The 18,283-nt window shown below is 42.6% G+C and overlaps 1 long non-coding RNA gene across 4 annotated transcripts in view; it reads right to left on the bottom strand.

Moving 5' to 3' along the window:
• The window catches only part of LOC111091976, a 40,037-nt gene extending 24,041 nt beyond the window's left edge, over window positions 1–15,996 (bottom strand). Inside the window, exons 1-4 of one of the 4 annotated variants that reach the window (XR_005377155.1) lie at window positions 15,515–15,996; window positions 4,306–4,443; window positions 3,811–3,905; window positions 3,010–3,254 (exon numbers count right to left, since the gene is read on the bottom strand). This is a non-coding gene — a long non-coding RNA (uncharacterized LOC111091976). The remainder of the gene's footprint in view (window positions 1–3,009; window positions 3,255–3,810; window positions 3,906–4,305; window positions 4,444–15,514) is intronic. The other 3 variants (XR_005377156.1, XR_005377157.1, XR_005377154.1) reach the window with 3 other exon arrangements.
• Window positions 15,997–18,283: the final 2,287 nt, after the last annotated feature.

Here is an 18,283-nt window from a genome sequence, read left to right as displayed (position 1 = left end):
TGATTTCTCTGATGCTTTCCTTTCATCTCAGAGAGTCTGTAATTCTCAATGGCAAACCAATAATTACACCTTATTTATATTGCCATTTCAGCAGCCTGGCAAATAAGCTGGAAAACCTTAGTACAAGACCAGACTTAACGACCATAACCAGAAATTTGTTCTCCAGACTTTCCTTGTGGGTGGCAGACTTTCTATACCATGTATCTTTCCACATCTTTTGAAGACACTGACCTTCTCTTTAACCACCACATCCTCATAACAAGATGATATACTTTTAAAAAAATTGGCTGTCTCTTTTCTTTAGAATTGATTCTTTTTTTGAACTACAAGGCATGCAACTTTAAAACTTACAATGACCTTGCTTGAAAACTTAACCAACTCCAGCTCAGGTAGTTCCCCTAATGATCTAATCCTTTAGGGAAATAACAGATCAGTAGGCTTTTTCCTTATTCCATCCTCATTTCTCATCTACTTCTCTTCCTCTGCCCCCAGTTTCTACCCAATATACACTTCCTGCTTTTGTTCCTCATTCTTCCTTTCATCCCCAGTAATGTCTCCACCTTTTCCATGCCCCTTCTCCTCCCTCACACTGTCTGCCTCTACCCTCTCCACTTCCCATCTCCCTGAGTGACGGGGAGGAGAACAAGGAAACAAAGAGGCAAGGCAGGTACTTGGGGCCTGTTTCCGAAAAATTTTCCATGTTTCCTGTTAAGTTTAGGCCCATTGGCATATTTAATTTGTTTCATTTTCTTTTTAACCAGACCATGCATCCCGCAGCATTTATATATCTAATTGAAATTGTGAAGTTATATCAAGTATTATTGAAGACGAAAAGTTTTCTGTTAACTTTTTTCGAATTTGCCTTCTAGAAGGAATCTATCTACATGGCCATGATAGAAAGTTGGTCTCTGGAGGCACATTTAGTGTGTAGGATCACGAATCTTGTGGGAACTTTTAAAATAAATGTGTGGGAGGCTCAAACCTTTTAGTTGGCTTTTCTCTGTTTCTGAATGGTGATACTCTGAGGCATTGTGAAAACTGACCGTTTCCTCTTCTGAGATAGATGACGATTTTCAGTCTTCCTTTTCATTACTATGCAATTCTTTCCTTGTGATATCTGGGTACCATCCATTTCCCTTCCCCCTATAATTCAGTCCTTTGCTGATCTTTGAAATAGATGTGTCTTTTTCAAAGCTAACGGGACCTGAATTTTACTATTCTAATTTACTGCCTTGTTTCCTTCTCTGGCAATGTGCTCTCTTCCTGAACCAGACTCTTGATTATAGTTGATTAATCCTCATTACTGTTCAGACATCAATAATTGTCTTTAATAAGAAATTTATATTAACATTGGTTAAGTTTCTGATAGGGTTTAAAGTTCCTCCATGAGAGGCTGGCTCTCAGATCTTCAGGATTTACAAAGGCTGTTTTCTAATGTTAACTCTTTTTCTTTTGAACAAATATGAGTCTCATTTTATTCTCATTTATGTATGCTATAACTGACCCTAACTTTCTCCTTGTGGAAAGACAGTTCTAAAAATAATAAGTCTGACCCCTGACAAGTCCCATTCCACTTAAGCATTTTGTTAGGGAGACTCATTTTAAAGGTGTTCCAGAACACCTTCCAGGCCAGCTTGATGAGTTTTCCAGCAGCTCATGTAAATTGTTCCATCCCCAAACAAAAGGGTCAACTAAATTAATTACTTTTACATCAGGCACTTACTGAAAGAAAAAAAGGCCACTGTATTTGGGTGTTCTAAACAAAAAAGAAAGTGCCACTAACTATAATCTTTTCATTGTCTTTATCCTAGCATACATTAATTTTAGGGGGCAGGCATTCTTTCCTGTGGAACAAGGATTGATTTCTGTTCCTGCTGAAAGTGATGTCCTCTTGCTGTGGCTCAGGGACATAGAGTTATCTTTTCTTGTCTCAGAGAGATGAGTAGAGTAGATTTGGATCCCAAACAGCATCTCATCAGGGACAATGCAATGTCATCCAAAACAAGATGGTCTGTGACTCAGGGTCAGGCATTCCATATTGCTCCCACAAAGACTATACCCATCAAGAGAAAACAAACTTTTCAGAAGCCTCTCTCCTCTGAGCAGAAGACATGATTTTTCATTGCCTCGTATCTTGATAAGTTACAAGCCTAATTACATTGGCTTAGAGCTTTACCTCGTAGAAGGAGACACATTAAATAAATCTTACTAGGTCTCCTAACTGGTACAAGGATATCTGATTGTAGAGTATCTTGCGAGGAAAAAAATAAAGTTTAATTATTTAATAATTTCAACAATTTAAAAAGGCAGTTCCAGGGAGTGGTTAAGTGGTAAGCTTCTGGAATTGGACATTTTGATTTGAATATTGGCAATGCCTTTTTTTCCTTTTAAGAGAAAGTGATAAAGCACACATGTGTGCATGCATGAGTTGGAGGAGGGGCAGAGAGAGAATCTCAAGTGGGCTTAGTGCTGAGCCTGACTGTGGGCTGGTTCTCAGGACCCTAAGATCGTGACCTGAGCCAGAATCAAGAGTCAGACACTTTCCAACTGAACCACCTAGGTGCCTGTATCTTTGGTTTTAACATGAGTATACCTACTTAACACATGTGTTATCTTGAGTAAGGAACCTATCCTTTGTGGAACAGTTTCCAGACTTCTAAAATGTGCATAACATATTTCATAGGTTTGCTGTAGTGATTAAATGTGTCAATTCACATGAAAGACTTAGAACAGTACCTTAGTTAGCAATAATTAAATACTGACTCTTGTTATTTCAAACCATTTTATGTTTTGGCTTACATTCCCTTTCTGTTTTCTTTGATAGTGTCCTTATAGATGGTTGATACCAACTAATATTTTGAATTTACCTATGGTGAGTAATGCAAGTAACATACTGGGTTTTCTTTTGCCTCAGAAAACTTACTCAACTCCTTTCTGTGATTGTAGCATAATTAAATAATTGGAACCTATACTTTCCTGGTCTTTGCTTACAGATAGTATTTGACTTACCTAAACATAATAGATATTGAAGAAGATGCATATGGCATAAATAGTCCTTGGGACCAAGATGATTGGAACCTGTTAAGTAAAGAAGTCTTTCAAGAGTGAGTGGCTGAAGCTTCATATCCTGGCACACCAAAAACACAGAGGAAAAATACATAATTTCCAGAAAAGACTCCTGAAAACAAATACTTTGACCTGGAGATGAAAGTTGGACTCATTTCTCCAGCTTCTCTTGCAAACGGCTCCTGCCACTTTTTTTTGCAACGCAGATTTGTAAAGGTGATTAGAAGAGATTTAGTAAAAAAAAAAAAAAAAAAAAAGAAAAGAAATTTAGTCAATTATGATCAATTATGAGGGTGGGTTTTCATAATAATGCTTTGGTTAAAGCTTATGCTCTTGTGAGTTGCATTTGAGATGATGAATCTGTTGCTTGCTCTCATAAGTTCTTTAAAATTTCCCAAGCTAGATTGGCCTCCCTGTTCTCTACTCTGAGGACTCTAAGGAAGCTATGCCACTGAGTAGTGACTATAATAATGGTACTATATTTAATAAAATAAAATTAATTGATATATGTAAAGGGGCATGATAAATTCTAAAATATAAGATGACAATTATGAATACTTTTTATTAATCATCTGCCCTTTATCAAACGGCTACTCTGTACCAATATATGTCCTAAGTGAGGGACTTTGCCTTGTTTATTTCTTATCTATACCCTTATACTTGCAAAATAGGAATGAAAATACTATTTCATAGATGAGAAAACTGAGACTCATAGAGGTTAAAACAACTTATCCTGGACTTAACTTGTAATTATTTTATAACGACTTAGGAATATTCCTTTCAATATTCCTTTTTTTGTATAAAGGTGACTGCTGTTGGACCACTTTTCCCACCATCATCTGCATGTGCATAAAACATTTCATTAATGTGGTAATTTCAAAAAAGGAGAGTGTAATTCAGTGGTTTTTATTTTAAAAATATCATCTTCCTACCCCCTCCCATTTTTTTTTTCTTGATCCAGCTTGATCCCATCTGATGACTCACTGGTTTTTTCTAGCCTATCCAATCACTGGACTCTCTCACTCACACAAATTCAGTCCAGAGGTCTAGTTGAGTTCCTCACAGAATCAGGCTTATTTCTCTTGGACAGCCTAGACTACAAAACTGGCAAGCACTTTTATTCTTATCCTAGTTGGTGGAAAGTATCCTTTATTTTTAAGCTTATCATACCTCCCAGAAATCTATCAGCTTGTATAAATTGTTAGCTTAGAAAATACGTGTACTTGTAGGCAAAATCACCTTGGAATGTCCTTGTAATTGCTGGCCAGATTCAGTGAAATAACTGATTTTTCATGATGTTGCTCATTTCTAATAATTGCCCACCATAAGACCATACGGTAGTCTAGAGTTGCGAAATCTCTCCAGGGCAGAACTGATCTATGGGAGGAGGAGTTCAAATATGAAATGATCACATTAGTGATGCTGCTGTTGAGATTTCTGAGACTGTTTATTTTAAAACCTGTGCTATAGGAGTATAATTTTCTTATTTCTTTTTTAAATATCCGAGATGCCATATTATGGCTTTTAGTCCATAGGAGGGCAATGTTGAGCTACAGGAAAATCCTTCCAGTTCTATGCAAAAAGAACATATAGAACTGATTAATTTAAAAATTAATGAATTGAAACAAATTAACTAATTTAAACATACTACAAGATGACAGTTATTTAATAATATCCCCACGTCAAATACTGACTGGCTTCATGTTTGTCATCTTGGTGGTTAATCTGTAAACTGATGTAAATTATCCTTGTCACTTAAAGCCAAATGATTGCTGTCCCTTTCGAGAAGCCTGGGCTCTCCTTTGTGTAGCTTTTCTTTATTTTAGATGGTGGAAATGCTTAAATTCTTTACAGGTAGAGTGATACCCTTTTATATTTTTATGCATGGTCTGCTGATGATGGCTGTGCTTAAAGTGACAAGAAATCTTTTAAGTTCAGATTTCTCATCTGCTGTAAGACCTTTCCCTGGTTGAGAATTTGAGGTTGCCTATAGATGCCAACCTAAGGCTCTCAGAGCAAAGAATTAACTAAATGTAATATTTAGAGTGAGTTATAAAGAACAAGACAAAATTAAATTTCACTCAAATTTTAAGATATAAAATCAGAATTTTTTCCATTAGAGAAGTCATGGACCAATACAGCACATTGTCATTTCAACCATATTAAAAGCAAATCTATTTTGAATTTTTGAAGTAAGCATTGTAAAGAGAATTTCAATATAATTAACTATTTGTGTGGGAAAGTAACACATTTTATATTGCTATAAAGCTTTATCTGCCTCTCTCTCCTATTGAGAAAAAGCAATTTCTCATCCCCCGAATGGCCATATGTCCCATTTGCCAAGCATAATGATAGGGGTCTGGTTGTTGCTGCCTTAAGGCGTCATCTGGCTGCAGGAGTGTGGTGCATCTTGATGGTGATTTAGTTCCTGAGTCCAAAGAAGCAATTAACAGCAAACCACTGGATCAGTAATAATAGTCAACATGTATTAAATGCTTACTATGTATCAAATGCTGTTTCTAATATGTAATATTTAATACCGTTATTTATTTTTTTAACCTTCATGAAAATCCTGTAAGTTCTATTATTAATATCATTTACCAGAGGAAGAAGCTAAGTTGTAGAGTGAGTAAATAACTTGTTCAAGGGCACAAAGCTTCCCAAGAGACAGAGTCAGGCACATTCCAGGGGCCCTTGCCCCTTATCACCACTTCCAAGTTAAAAATAGAGTGGACCAGAGACTAGGAGAGGTGATACATACAGCACTTCAAAGGAAAGGGGGTAAAGGTATGAATATTAGAAAACATTTTAGATATCCTCAGTATCTTTTGTTTAGTGTGGTACTTCTCTGTAGATATGGGTGGATTGGATGGGTCAAGGGTGCCAATGAGAAATGTCATCGTAACATTTACTCCTTTCAATTTAGCTGTATGTCTTCACATTTATGATGGTAGAATTGTGTTTTTATATTATGATAATATGATAATTGAATGATAACTTTCTATAGAAATTGCATTTTACAATCCTCTGTGTCTTCTATTATACTTAATCCAATAGCATAATATATGCATACGGTAGATTTGGAAAAAAAAATAACCGATGACCAAAAAAAAAAAAAAATTGGCAGGGCTAAAGGCACATATCTGTAAAGTCAAATGCAGAAATCATTGACTCACAATCTTTAATCCATAGTTTAGATCTAAGTAATATCTTTGAGAGATTTATTCTGCTTATTTACAACCAGGAAGAATTGTTTGGGTCTGAACTAAGGTCTGGATGATTCACTTTAACCTCAAGTGGATTTTATATAATAATCAGTAGGTATGTTTTTCTGACTGGTTATTTTACTGTATTTAATTTTTAAAAAAGATTTTATTTATTTATTCATGAAAGACACAGAGAGAGAGAGAGGCAGAAAGATAGGCGGAGGGAGAACCAGGCTCCCTCCTGATTCTGGGATCACACCCTGAGCCAAAGGTAGACAGACACTCAACCACTGAGCCACCCAGGCATCCCTAGTTATTTTACTTTAAGAGAGGATCTCTGATTTACCATTCTGAACTTTAAGATATATGATAATTTGAACCCCATGAGGTTTTCTAAATGGACATGGTTGGGATATATAGAGAACTATTTGACTAAGTGTTTCTAATTTTTTATCTAGAAATAAGTAGCAGTATATGATTCCTGCAAAATTGTAGTCAAACACTGAATTCTTGCCTTAGGGCATATATTTATTCATTTTGTGAGATTTAGGACATTATGTTAGCCAGTATTTTTAAAGAAATTATACACAGGGAGGAGTGAGTAGTTTAGTATAGTAAAGAAACCCTTCACAGGGAGGGGAACATTAGTGCACCTCTGGGGTCTGTGTGCTTGGTAATGGAAAGGAAAAGAAATGGAGAATACCACAAAGTAAGGGATGTAGAATTTTCTAGAAAGAAGATAAGTAAAGAAAAAAAATTTACAGACTAATTAGGGAAGGCACAGCAAAGGAGGTCTGGATGGATTAAAGCAATTTGCACAGTAATTTTGCCATTTCCCTGTTCATCTTTGGCCCATTAATATGTGCAGTGATAGGGCCCATAGGTCATTTCAATGACTCTGAAGTTGTGTGAATACGCACTGCAGGTAATGTTGTCACTGGGCTGGCCCTGCATCACGTTGGGTTATAGGAGTATGTCTGCACATCCCATTCCATCCCATCAAGTAGTGGGCATCCAGGCACCGAGGCTTTTTTTTTGGCACAGGACAGAACCTTTATTGCTGAACATAAAACACCCACCAGGGAGCCTGGCAGGAGTCCTGGGGTAAGGTGGGGTACATTGCACAGCTGCTGCTGCACCCACAGTGGGCGCAGGCCTGGAGGGAGGCTGGGGTGAGTGGAGGGTGTGGGTCTGAGGACCCGGGGCTGGTGGTGGGCAAGGGGCTGGCCTGGGAACCTCCCATCCTCAGGCTTCTCTCCAGCACGTGGAAAACTATGGAAAAAAGTGCCAAAATTAAGAGAGATGGAGAGAGAGAAGGTAAAGGGAAAGGGAAAAATAAAGATAGTAAAAACATTTTTAGATTGAAGTTTGAATTGATTATATGAGAACAAACGGGGATTAAATCTATATATAAATTCCTAACCCATATCGCACTACCACACTCCTGGTTTCCGCACTGTATATATGTTATACAAATCAGTTAATAGGGACTTTGAGTGGAATCATTTCCATCATCCAATTTATTCTGAGTCATGGACTGAAACTCATTCCTTTACATAGAAATCAGTAAATTTCTTGTTCAAATTTGATTAAATCCAGGATCACTCAAACCTGAAGGGGTAAAATCAAAGGAAAGGGTGAAAGGAATAGTTTTATCTGTTCAAATTTTGCTAATCTTATTCCTAATTTCTAACAATTCAGGGTTTCAGAGAACTTTCAAGCCTAATTAAAATAATTACCAGTGTCATTTCGAACACCAGAAGATCGCACCAGACTGAAGGCTCACATAATCTTCATAAAGGAGGCCTTCCTTACTTGACATAGTCACCCTCTGAGGAAGCTGGTCAGGAAAAATTTCTAGGAGTTTATTCAGGATGTGAAAGACCCAAATCTTGACTCAGCTATCTCACAATTAAAAATTTTTTAAGTGCTTACAAACTTTTTTATATCTAAATAAAATTTTTATTTTAGAAAATTTTAGATTTACTGAAAGTTTGCAAAAACAGCACAAAGATTTTCCAATATATACTACACTGAATTTTCCTATTGTTACTTATACTTCTATTACAGATTGGTCACAACTAATGAACTAATAATGATATATTATTATTAGCTGAACTCGATACTTTATTATTAGTTTTTTCTTTAATGTTCTTTTTCTATTCCCAAGTCCCATCTAGAATGCCAGATTACATTTTGTCCTCATGTCCCCTTAGGCTCCTCTGGGCTGTGGCAGCTTCTCAGATTTTCCTTGCTTTTTTATGACCTTGACAGTTTTGCAGGGTGCTGATCAGATGTTTTGTAGAATGTCCCTCAATTGGGGGTGGGTTATGGTTTTTTGGGAGGAGGACCACAGAGGAGAAGTGCCATTCTCAACATTATAAATGAAAGGTACGTACTATCCATGTGATGTGAACCTTCATCACCTGGAAATGGTTACATCTGCCAGGCTTCTCTACTAAACTGACTTGTTCCTCACACTGCCCATTCCATACTGTATGTAGTATTTGGAAACAAATCACTAAGCCTAGACCACAAGTAAAGGGTGAGGAAACAAGTTTCACCTCCCTAGGGGAGGGGGGATAGGATAGCTACATAATGACATAACTTATTTGGAATTTACCTGTAGGGTAGATTTGTCCTATATCTCCCATTTATTTATCCATCACTTGTTTATCTCACTATGGATTCTGGATATTTATTTTATACTTCGAGTAATAATGAAATAGTGTGTTATTTCATGCTGCTCCAAATTTTCCAACTTTGACCACTCGGAGCCTTTTCAGTGGGCTCCTGTGTCCTTTGGTCTTTTGCATACTTTTGGGCACTTTGAGATGCTGCAGGCTCATCTTGTCCCAGCCTACAATCAGCTATTTCTTCAACAAGAAATTAGACAGTGGTATTAGAAGGCAAGAACAGGGCACAGACCATAGTGTCATTCTTAAAAGTTATGTTTTACTTGCAAGTGGCTGGTAATTTTCTCTTGGGCACTGTTGGAAACATGACCACTCATGCTGCCCCCAAATGAAGGAGAGTAAGACACCTGGGTAATGGGTGTTTTTGTCTGTGCTTTCTTTGTGTGTATGTGTGTGTGTGTGTGTATGTGTGTGTGTTTTATCACATTAGATAGAAGCATTGGATGTTCTTGGATATATTTGCTTTCATTTTCCATCTTGGAAATAGTTGAAAGTAAAGTCATTATCCTTTGTGGACATTTAGAGACATTTCTGTGATTTCCAGGTTAATTTTTATTAAAAATGGTTTCAGCACCATTAGTTTTACTTTTTTTTTTTTTTTGATTAGTAACTAAATTGTACTATTTGTCAGAGACCATCTAAGAGGAATTCTTTTTCCAAGACAAGTTTTATTTTTTAAGTTTATTTTTTAAAGATTTTATTTATTCATGAGAGATACAGAGAGAGAGAGGCAGAGACATAGGAAGAGGGAGAAGCTCCCCTGTGGGGAGCGTGATGCGGGGCTCGATCCCAGGACTCCAGGATCATGTCGTGAGCTAAAGGCTGATGCTCAACCACTGAGCCACTAGGTGTCCCCAAGCCAGGTTTTATTCATGAGAGAGAGAGAGAGAGAGAGAGGCACAGGCAGAGGGAGAAGCAGGCTCCATGCAGGGAACCCCACATGGGACTCGATCCCAGGTCTCCAGGATCACACCCTGGGCTAAAGTCAGGTGCTAAACCGCTGAGCCACCAGGGCTGTCCTCCAAGCCAGGTTTTAAATTGTGTGACTAGTCTTATTGGAATACTACTTAACACCTGTATTTTCTAATGGCCTGACAAAAGAAAAGGATAGATAGAATGTGTCACTGTACCAATGTAGACAGTACCTGAGATAGAATAGTGTAAATCAAAGTACACTGTAACAAAAATAATAAAACCCTAATACATAATCTTAATTTCTCATAACATAGATGTGCTGATGTTCATCTCATTAGTATATTTGGAAAAACAATAATATTGGACTCATTATCAACAATTATGTAGGAGTTCTTTAAACTATTATTCAGCCCCAAGTCTCAGAGCACCTGCCCTCCATGCTAGGCTAGGTCAGTGGTTCTGAAAGTGTGCTTCCCCAGACCTGCGGCATCTGCAGTCCCTGGGAACTTGTTAGACAAGCCACTCTGTGTTTTTAACAAAGCCCCCAGATGATTGGGATGCAAACTGAAGTTTGGGAAACACTGAACTCCAGGTGTTAGTTTGCAACCCTGGGGCATTTCTGGGTTTGATCTGCAACCAGCCCCTGTACTCTGAGGGCAGAGACGGAAGAGAAAAGGCAGGCACTGCAGGGTGTAGGTGGCAGATTTCACAAGGGAACTTATGTACGAGGCTCGCCTTGGATAACCACAAGAGTCGTCAATCTCCACACCAGCCCACCATATCTTTAAAGTTTCTACAGGGGCCTTAACTGGGTTCAGTCATGTATGCTTGCCAGGCGGTCTCAGCACCACATCACTAAACCAAGGGCTCCATCCTTGGGGCAGCTTCTGGGAGCACGAAGCCATGCTGAATGCATATTTCAAGGACAAGAGAGGGAGTAGGTAGTTTCTGATTGCTGAGAAATCATGGGTGAACTGGCCGTCATACCCTCTCAGGGACCTCCTAGTACTCTATCCCTTGTGACCAGCTCTTACAGCCGTCATACCCTCTCAGGGACCTCCTAGTACTCTATCCCTTGTGACCAGCTCTTACAATCTCATATGTCCCCCTCTTCCGCAATGTGCCCTAAGTGGTCAGCAAGGGGTTTCACTAGCATGGAGTTGGCTTACATATCGTGACTTCTGAAATGTGACCTCTGATCTGTCTATTCAACAAGGGTATCCATACATGGTACTTGGTTTCTCTAATCCCCTAATGGTGAAAGCCTCATTTGCACAGTGACAAGAAAGCTTGGGTGGGCATGGATGCAGTGTTTATGCAGACTAAGGTAAATTTAGAATCCCCAATCAGAGGGAAGGGGCCAATATAATCAATTTGCCAATTCTTCATTGTTTGGGAACTCTGGTGGATAGACCCAGATTCTTTTGGCAGTTACCCTGGACTTTGTTTAGAACATATGGGACATGTTGTTACTGTACTAACCAAGTATTCCAAGGGCAATCTGGCATCCGCCAATATACCAACCACTGGGGTACAACAATGGACATTCTTTCTATGCACCCCATCCACTGTTCTACAGAAGGGTCAGTTGCTGGAGCTCATATCTGAATGAGGGCAGCAGCTTCTTGATTGCCAGGGGGTGTCAGTTTCTTATGGGCTGGGAAGTGGAAAACAGTGAGGACCACCTCAGACTCTTGCAAGCAGATCTGCTGGTTTCCATATCCTGACCACACAAGGGCTCATTAGTGATCATCCAACCCTTGGCTTCCCATTGTCCAAGTCATAGGGTTAATCTCCTTAGAACACCCCAACTTTCAGTGCAAAAGATTAATGGCCGGGACTTATTAATGATCACTAGCCAAACTCTTCTGAGTTCATCTCAATGTTTGCTGTGGTTTATTCCTTCCTAAAAGGCTCCACATGGAGGAGAGCTATGAACATTGCCAGGAACTATCTTTCAGAGCTGGAGCCAAAATCCTGGGGGCACTTTCCCCTTCTATTGTCTCTGCCAGATGCTCAACTCTTTCCTTCTGGAGTCATAGACACACCTAAGTCAAATGGCAGCCCTGCTTGGAAGATGCCTAGAGCTTTAATCTGTTTCATGAATATTTTTGCTTTCTTAAAGGTGGCTTTCCGCTCTGATCCCAGTTCCACATGTGCCCTTTCTTTATCAGGTGGTATAAGAGATGGTAGCATTGCCAGGTGGGAATAAAAATCCCCTAAAACCCCAAAGTTGTACAAAGGCTTGCATTTCCTTTATATTCTTGGGGCTTGTATAGGCTTGCATCTTTTTATTTATTTATTTATTTATTTATTTATTTATTTATTTATTTATTTAAAAGATTTTATTTATTTATTCATAGAGAAAGAGAGAGGCAGAGGGAGAAGCAGGCTCCACGCAGGAAGCCCGACACGGGACTCGATCCCAGGGCTCCAGGATCACACCCCGGGCTGCAGGCAGCACCAAACAGCTGTGCCACCTGGGCTGCCCAGTTTGCATCTTTTTAAACACAACATCTGGGACAATATACATCTTGACCAAATGATTCCCAAAACTTGATGGTGGTGCCTGGGCCTTGAATTCTCTGTGGGTTCATTGTCAGTCCTCTCCCTTGCAAATGTTCTGGCCAAGCCTGCAGCAGAGGCAAGTCATCACATGTTAAGATGAACTCATCAATGTAATGGGTCCATTGTATTGATAAGGAAAGGAGAATAGGGATAGGTCTCAAGTTACCATCTTATGACATGTGGTGGGGCTGTGTAGGTAATTTGGGGGAAGCACTCAAAAGGTCCATTGTTGCCCCTCCCATCTATAAATTGATCTTGTGTCTCAGTGCCAGGGGTATACTAAAAAAAGGCATTTGCTAAGTCTGATAGAACATGGTACATTCCTAGGACCACGGCCAAGGTATCTAAGCTGATGGCATTGTTGGGCACAGGTGCACAGATGGGGTGTGGGAAGCACCCACCACGATTAGGAACATAACCCTGAGGTCTCTGCTGGTGCAGGTGGGTTATGATAACCTCTTGTTATCTGTCTGCATGGCGGTTCATATTTTAAGCTTTCCATAGGCTGACCAACACATGGGGACCCCACAACAGTGATGTCAAACTACATTTACTTCTGGGTAATTTTTACTGGACCCTTATAGGCAGTTGTGCTAGCCTTTTAGCTTTCCAAGCTGCCTCTCTGTCTAGGGCCTTTCCTACAGCCCTGTACCCATTCCTGGGACGTGTTAGTTTCCTCCAGATCAGCAATAGATTGTTTAACACCACAAACACCTTGTCCCACAACTGAGTTGAGCATGAATATCAGTATCTCATACCAAGTGCTGGATTATCTTAGCTTTAATTCCTGCTGTGAATATGGCCCAGTCAAGACCTTCCAAGACTGGGGTGTAGACTGTCTCATTCCAAATTCCATTAGGATTTGTTGTACATTCCTATATACATTTCCTGAGTCTTACATGCCCAAGGATTTCACACTCATGGTGTCAAGCCTCCTTGAAAGATAGATAGTGACCTGCAAGGAATGAGTACCTTGAACCCCCTGCAAGAGCTGCAGATGATGCGGGTGGCAAAGAATTGCACGGAGAGTAGAGCAACCAGCAGGGCAGAGTTTATTCACTCTCCAAGTGAGGAGAGAGGCCAGATAGCAAGAGAGTTGTTGGTTTCTGAGTTTCCATTAGGCTAAGTAAGACTTTTTAAAGGGTTTTGAAGGATGTGAGGGGGTTGCAGCTGCGCATAGGGATGGGGGTTGGCAGGAGAGAGGGTTGACTCTTGACTAGATACAGCAGGAGATGGCAGGTTTTTCGAGGGGCTCTGTCCTGGGCTCATATGGGTTGTGGTCAGGCTGTTGTGCCCGAGATTGCAGATCTGAGAAACCACCGAGGAGCCGACACCCATGCAAACACATGAGGGTTTATTTACAAGCTCGAGCCTGGGTCCAAGTATACCCGACACATCGGAGCAGGGACTTGGACCCCGAGACTAAGAGGCTTAGCAACTTTATAGGGGCCAGTGGCCAATGGGATATGCAGAAAGTTGCACAGTCATGCTGGTCCGGACACTCGCAGGTGGCCGATTGAGTTACATTTTACCCTAAAGTATCCATTTGAACTGGCCTATCACTGAGCCGGATTTCCGATTAGGGTGTCCTGGGCTTGACTAGGGTGGGGCAGTGCCCTAAGCAGGTCCGCAGAAGGCAGGTACAGCGCAAAATGGGAGTCAGTCCTGCTCTGCTTGTCCAGGGTAGGGGATTTTTGTTAAATTTCCTGGGTCCCACAGTCAGGCTATATTAGAATATGTTTTGAAGTTGGGGTCTACTTTCCAAGAAAGGAGGGTGCCATCACCTAGAAAAGCAGAGGTAGGGCAGCCCGGGTGGCTCAGCGGTTCAGTGCTGCCTTCGGCCCAGGCGTGATCCTGGAGACCTGGGGTCGAGTCCCACGTCGGGCTCCCTGCATGGGGCCTGCTTCTCCCTCTGCCTGTCTCTGCCTCTCCCTCTGTCTTTCATGAATAAATAAAATCCTTAAAACAAGCACCACAACAAAAACTAACAGAGGTAGGGCCAAGTGCAGACACCTGCGAGTTTGGTCCGCCAGTTCCGCTGGGCGGGGGAGGCTGGGGGACTTTGAACAGATTCCTTTCGCCCTCCGGTGCCATGAAGGCGCTGCCAGAGGCAAGGTGTGCGATGTGTGGTGGCGATGTTTATTTTCTGTGTCTCCTCCGACCCCACGGCCGCCCTAACCATGGCTGGAGAGTTTCCCTGGCCGTTTGCTGGAACCTGGCAGCTATGCCTGTGAGCTCGCGGGGCAGGGGGGGGGGGGGGAGTACATCCTCTCATCATGAGCGTGTTCCCCCCGCCCCCCCCCCCCCCCGAACTGGGGGCCGCCCTGCCGGCTGGGTTGGCCGTTGCTGTGCTTTTGCTTTGCTTCGCACCGGGCATCAGGTGGCACGGGGCGTTTGGCCCGTTTCACTGTCAATCACCACAGTATCTTCCTCCCTTTCCCAGGGGCTGCAGCTGTGATCCATCGAGCTTAGTCACAAGCGCCGGACCTTAATCCACCGCAGCTCGCGCCCTCCTGGCTTTCCCCGCGGCCGGGCGGCTCCCCCACCGGGTCTGCCGGCCCTCAAGTGGCGGCGGAGGCGACACCTGCGTCTCCGTCTCTAACCTCCTCCGCCTGGGCTCCGCCCCCCCACGTGGCCCCCCCACGTGGCCCCCCACGTGGCCCCCCCACGTGGCCCCGCCCCCGCCGTGCGTCTCCCTGCCCCGCGCAGTGCGCCTGCGCCGCTCCGCAAACCAGCGCGTCAGACCGGCGGGCGTGGGCGTTGGCGTTGGCGCGGCGGTGGCGTCGCCCGGCGGCCTCCTCAGGCTCCCACGTGCGGCCACGTGGCGTCGCGCAGAGGTCTCCGGCTGACTGACTGGGGACCTCCGCCCCCGACAGCTGCCTCCTGCCCGGGGCGTCCCTCCCGTCGCCCGGCTGGTTGCGGCTGGCTTGTCCGCAGCCTGGGGAGCCTCGGGTGTCACCGGCCCCTCCGCGACCTCGAAGGCGGGGACAGACCGAAGAGAGAAGACCCCGCCCCCCTCCAGACTGGTAGGTGGCAGGTTCAAAAGTTGGGGGGCCTACTGACCTGTCGTATGCAGGTGGCCGCGGGGTGAGTAGACCTGGAAGCTTATCTAGAGGCCTTAACTGGATTCGGTCGTGGGTTGTGCGCGGATGGTCCACACCGCAGGCTCGCCTCAGGGCCGTGTCCTTGGAGCCGCTTCCGGGAGAGCGGAGGCCGCGGAATGCGCGTTCCCAGGAGCGGGGAGCGGGGCGGGGCCTCCGATTGCGGGAGTCCAGCTCCGGGGTCCCCTGGGGGTCACGTCGTCTTGGTGACCCCGCCCCCCGCCATGTTAGGATGCACCTCCAGACTCTGGTGGCTTAAAAGGTTAAAAGTTTGTATCTGATCCAAACTCCGCGTCTGCAGTGGCGGTGAAGGGGCTCTTAGTCACCAGGCAGCCCGGGAGACACAGGCCCCTTGACAACGTCTGTTTCTGTGGTAACGGCAGCTGGGAAGTAGAACTCACGCTCACTCTTAAAGCCTCCTTCTGGGAAGCGACATTTGCTGCTTCTCGTCACAATTTCCATAATTCTCCTCATAATTGGCCGAGTCAAAGGACGCCTCTCGGCCACACTTCACTTCAGAGAGAGTGAGGGAGTGCTGTCCTGCCCCGCGCCCCGACGGATGGAAAGATGGACTATCAGGCAAACAGGATTATCTACCACAGTAGTATGTGTTAACCTTTCTTTACAATAGAAATGTAATGGGATTTACGTATGTGAGGTTACGTTACCTAGTATCCACATTAGAAAAGCATGGAGTACGTTAAATTGATATATTTTAAAAATGATTTTATTTATTCATGATAAACACAGAGAGAGAGGCAGAGGGAGAAGCAGGCTCCACTCAGGGAGCCCGACGTGGGACTCGATCCTGGGACTCCAGGATCACACCCTGGGCCGAAGGTGGCGCTAAACCGCTGAGCCACCCAGGGATCCCCTGTTAAATTAATATTAAAATAATAAATTATTATTTATTATATAATTTATTAATGATCAAAATAATAAATTATTATTTATATAATTTATTAATAATTAAAATATTAAAACTATTTTATCAACCCCTGATATGCAAAATATTATCATTTGATATGTAGTGTGAAATTATTAATGAGATATTTTCCTTTCATCTTTCTTTTCATCCTAAGTTCTGAAAGCTGGTGTGTATTTTTGTTTAAGCCAGGGAGGGGTCGTGCAGAGGGAGACAGAGAATCCCAAGTCGGCTCCGCATCCGGTGCAGAGCCCAGTGTGGGGCTCGATCCCACAACCCTGAGATCATGACCTGAGCTGAAATCAAGAGTCAGATGCTTAATTGGGTAAGCCGCCGAGGCGCCCTTAATGGGTATTTTCTACACAGAGTAAATCTTCAGTTTGACCTAGTCGAATTTGAAGTGCTCGAAAAATACATGTGGCTAGAGATTGCCAATTTGGACAGAATTTGTGCGTGTAAATACCATATCTGCCACACAATAGGCATTCTACAAATATGTACGAAATGTTGAATGACTGTAAGCGCTTTTGAGTTATGAAGAAAAATAAAGGCCCAGTGATCTGGTAAATAATGTTTTCTTGTTACTACATGCAATTTATAAGAGTTTGTTTTATTGTAATTCTGACTGGCAATATTAAATAAAGGGCAAAGTGGGACGTCTGGGTGGCTCAGTCTAAGGTTAAGTATCTGTTTTCAGTTCAGGTCATGATCCTGGGGTCCTGGGATTGAGCTCTGCATTGGGCTTCCTGCTTGGCCTGCTGCTTCTCCTCGCCACTCCCCCACCCCCATGCTATCTTTTGCTATCCCTCTCTTTTTCAAAATAAATACAATCTTTAAAAATCGATGAATAGATAAAGGGAAAAGTGATCTTAGTATTGAGCAGCCATGAGAATATAGATCCTGCTTCTGCGATTACAGGGGTAAAATTGCTGAGGGCCCTCAGCTACTGAGCTCTGAGCTTCATTCCCTCCTTTGTGTTCTTCCCACGCCTTCTACAGGCTCTTTGTATCCAATAACAGCATGGTATGGATGGATACTGAAACAGAAAAATTTCTAGGAGTCACATGATTCCTCTGATAGTCGTCTTTGGCTTGAGGACCCCTTGATATGTTTGCTGAGTTTTCCTCAGACCCTTCCACCCTGATTTTCTCATCTATATATTCACTTGGAGTCAGGTTTATTTGCTCTCTGGTGGCTCTCCCAGGCTTGTCTGGCTGCCTTCCTATTTTTCTCACACAGGCATTTCCTTGAATGAAATTCTTACATATTTCATCCAGTCTTGGCATCTGCTTCTTGAAGGACCTGGGCTAGTTTTAGTGCTTTGGAATCACTTAGCTTTTTGGCTTTTGAATGAAGATAAGCTCTTATCAGAGGAGGGTGTGGAGGCTGAGCAATGTGAGGAGGGTGCCCTGTGGGGGCGAGTGGCCCTAGTCTGGTTCGAGGTGTTGGAAGCAGAGCAGGGCAAGAAGAGCATTGGCAAAGGAGGGCAGTGTTGCATGTCAAAATCCAAATGAGCAAGGAGAGGCATTAGAGACAAATGGCATTGGAAGCACTGGGACATTTGTTGTATGTAGGGTGAATTGAACCAGAAATACATTAAGAATTATGAGAGACGGGTTTGCCTTTGTCAGAAATGGGAGTTGCAAATACGGAAAGAGTTGCAAATATGAAAAATATAAAAGCTGTGGTTTGGGGTTCAAATGGTATCAGTGAAAACTGATGGATTTTAATGTGTAAACAACTATGTTATAAATGTATGTGTATAAATAATGCATGCTTCCCAGTTCTGAGAAGAACAACGCTCCA

Source organism: Canis lupus, chromosome 23 (genome assembly GCF_011100685.1).
Source record: "Canis lupus familiaris isolate Mischka breed German Shepherd chromosome 23, alternate assembly UU_Cfam_GSD_1.0, whole genome shotgun sequence".
NCBI lineage: Eukaryota > Metazoa > Chordata > Mammalia > Carnivora > Canidae > Canis > Canis lupus.
Note: the sequence above shows the minus strand (reverse complement) of the source record. Positions and strands in the feature narration are given on the sequence as shown.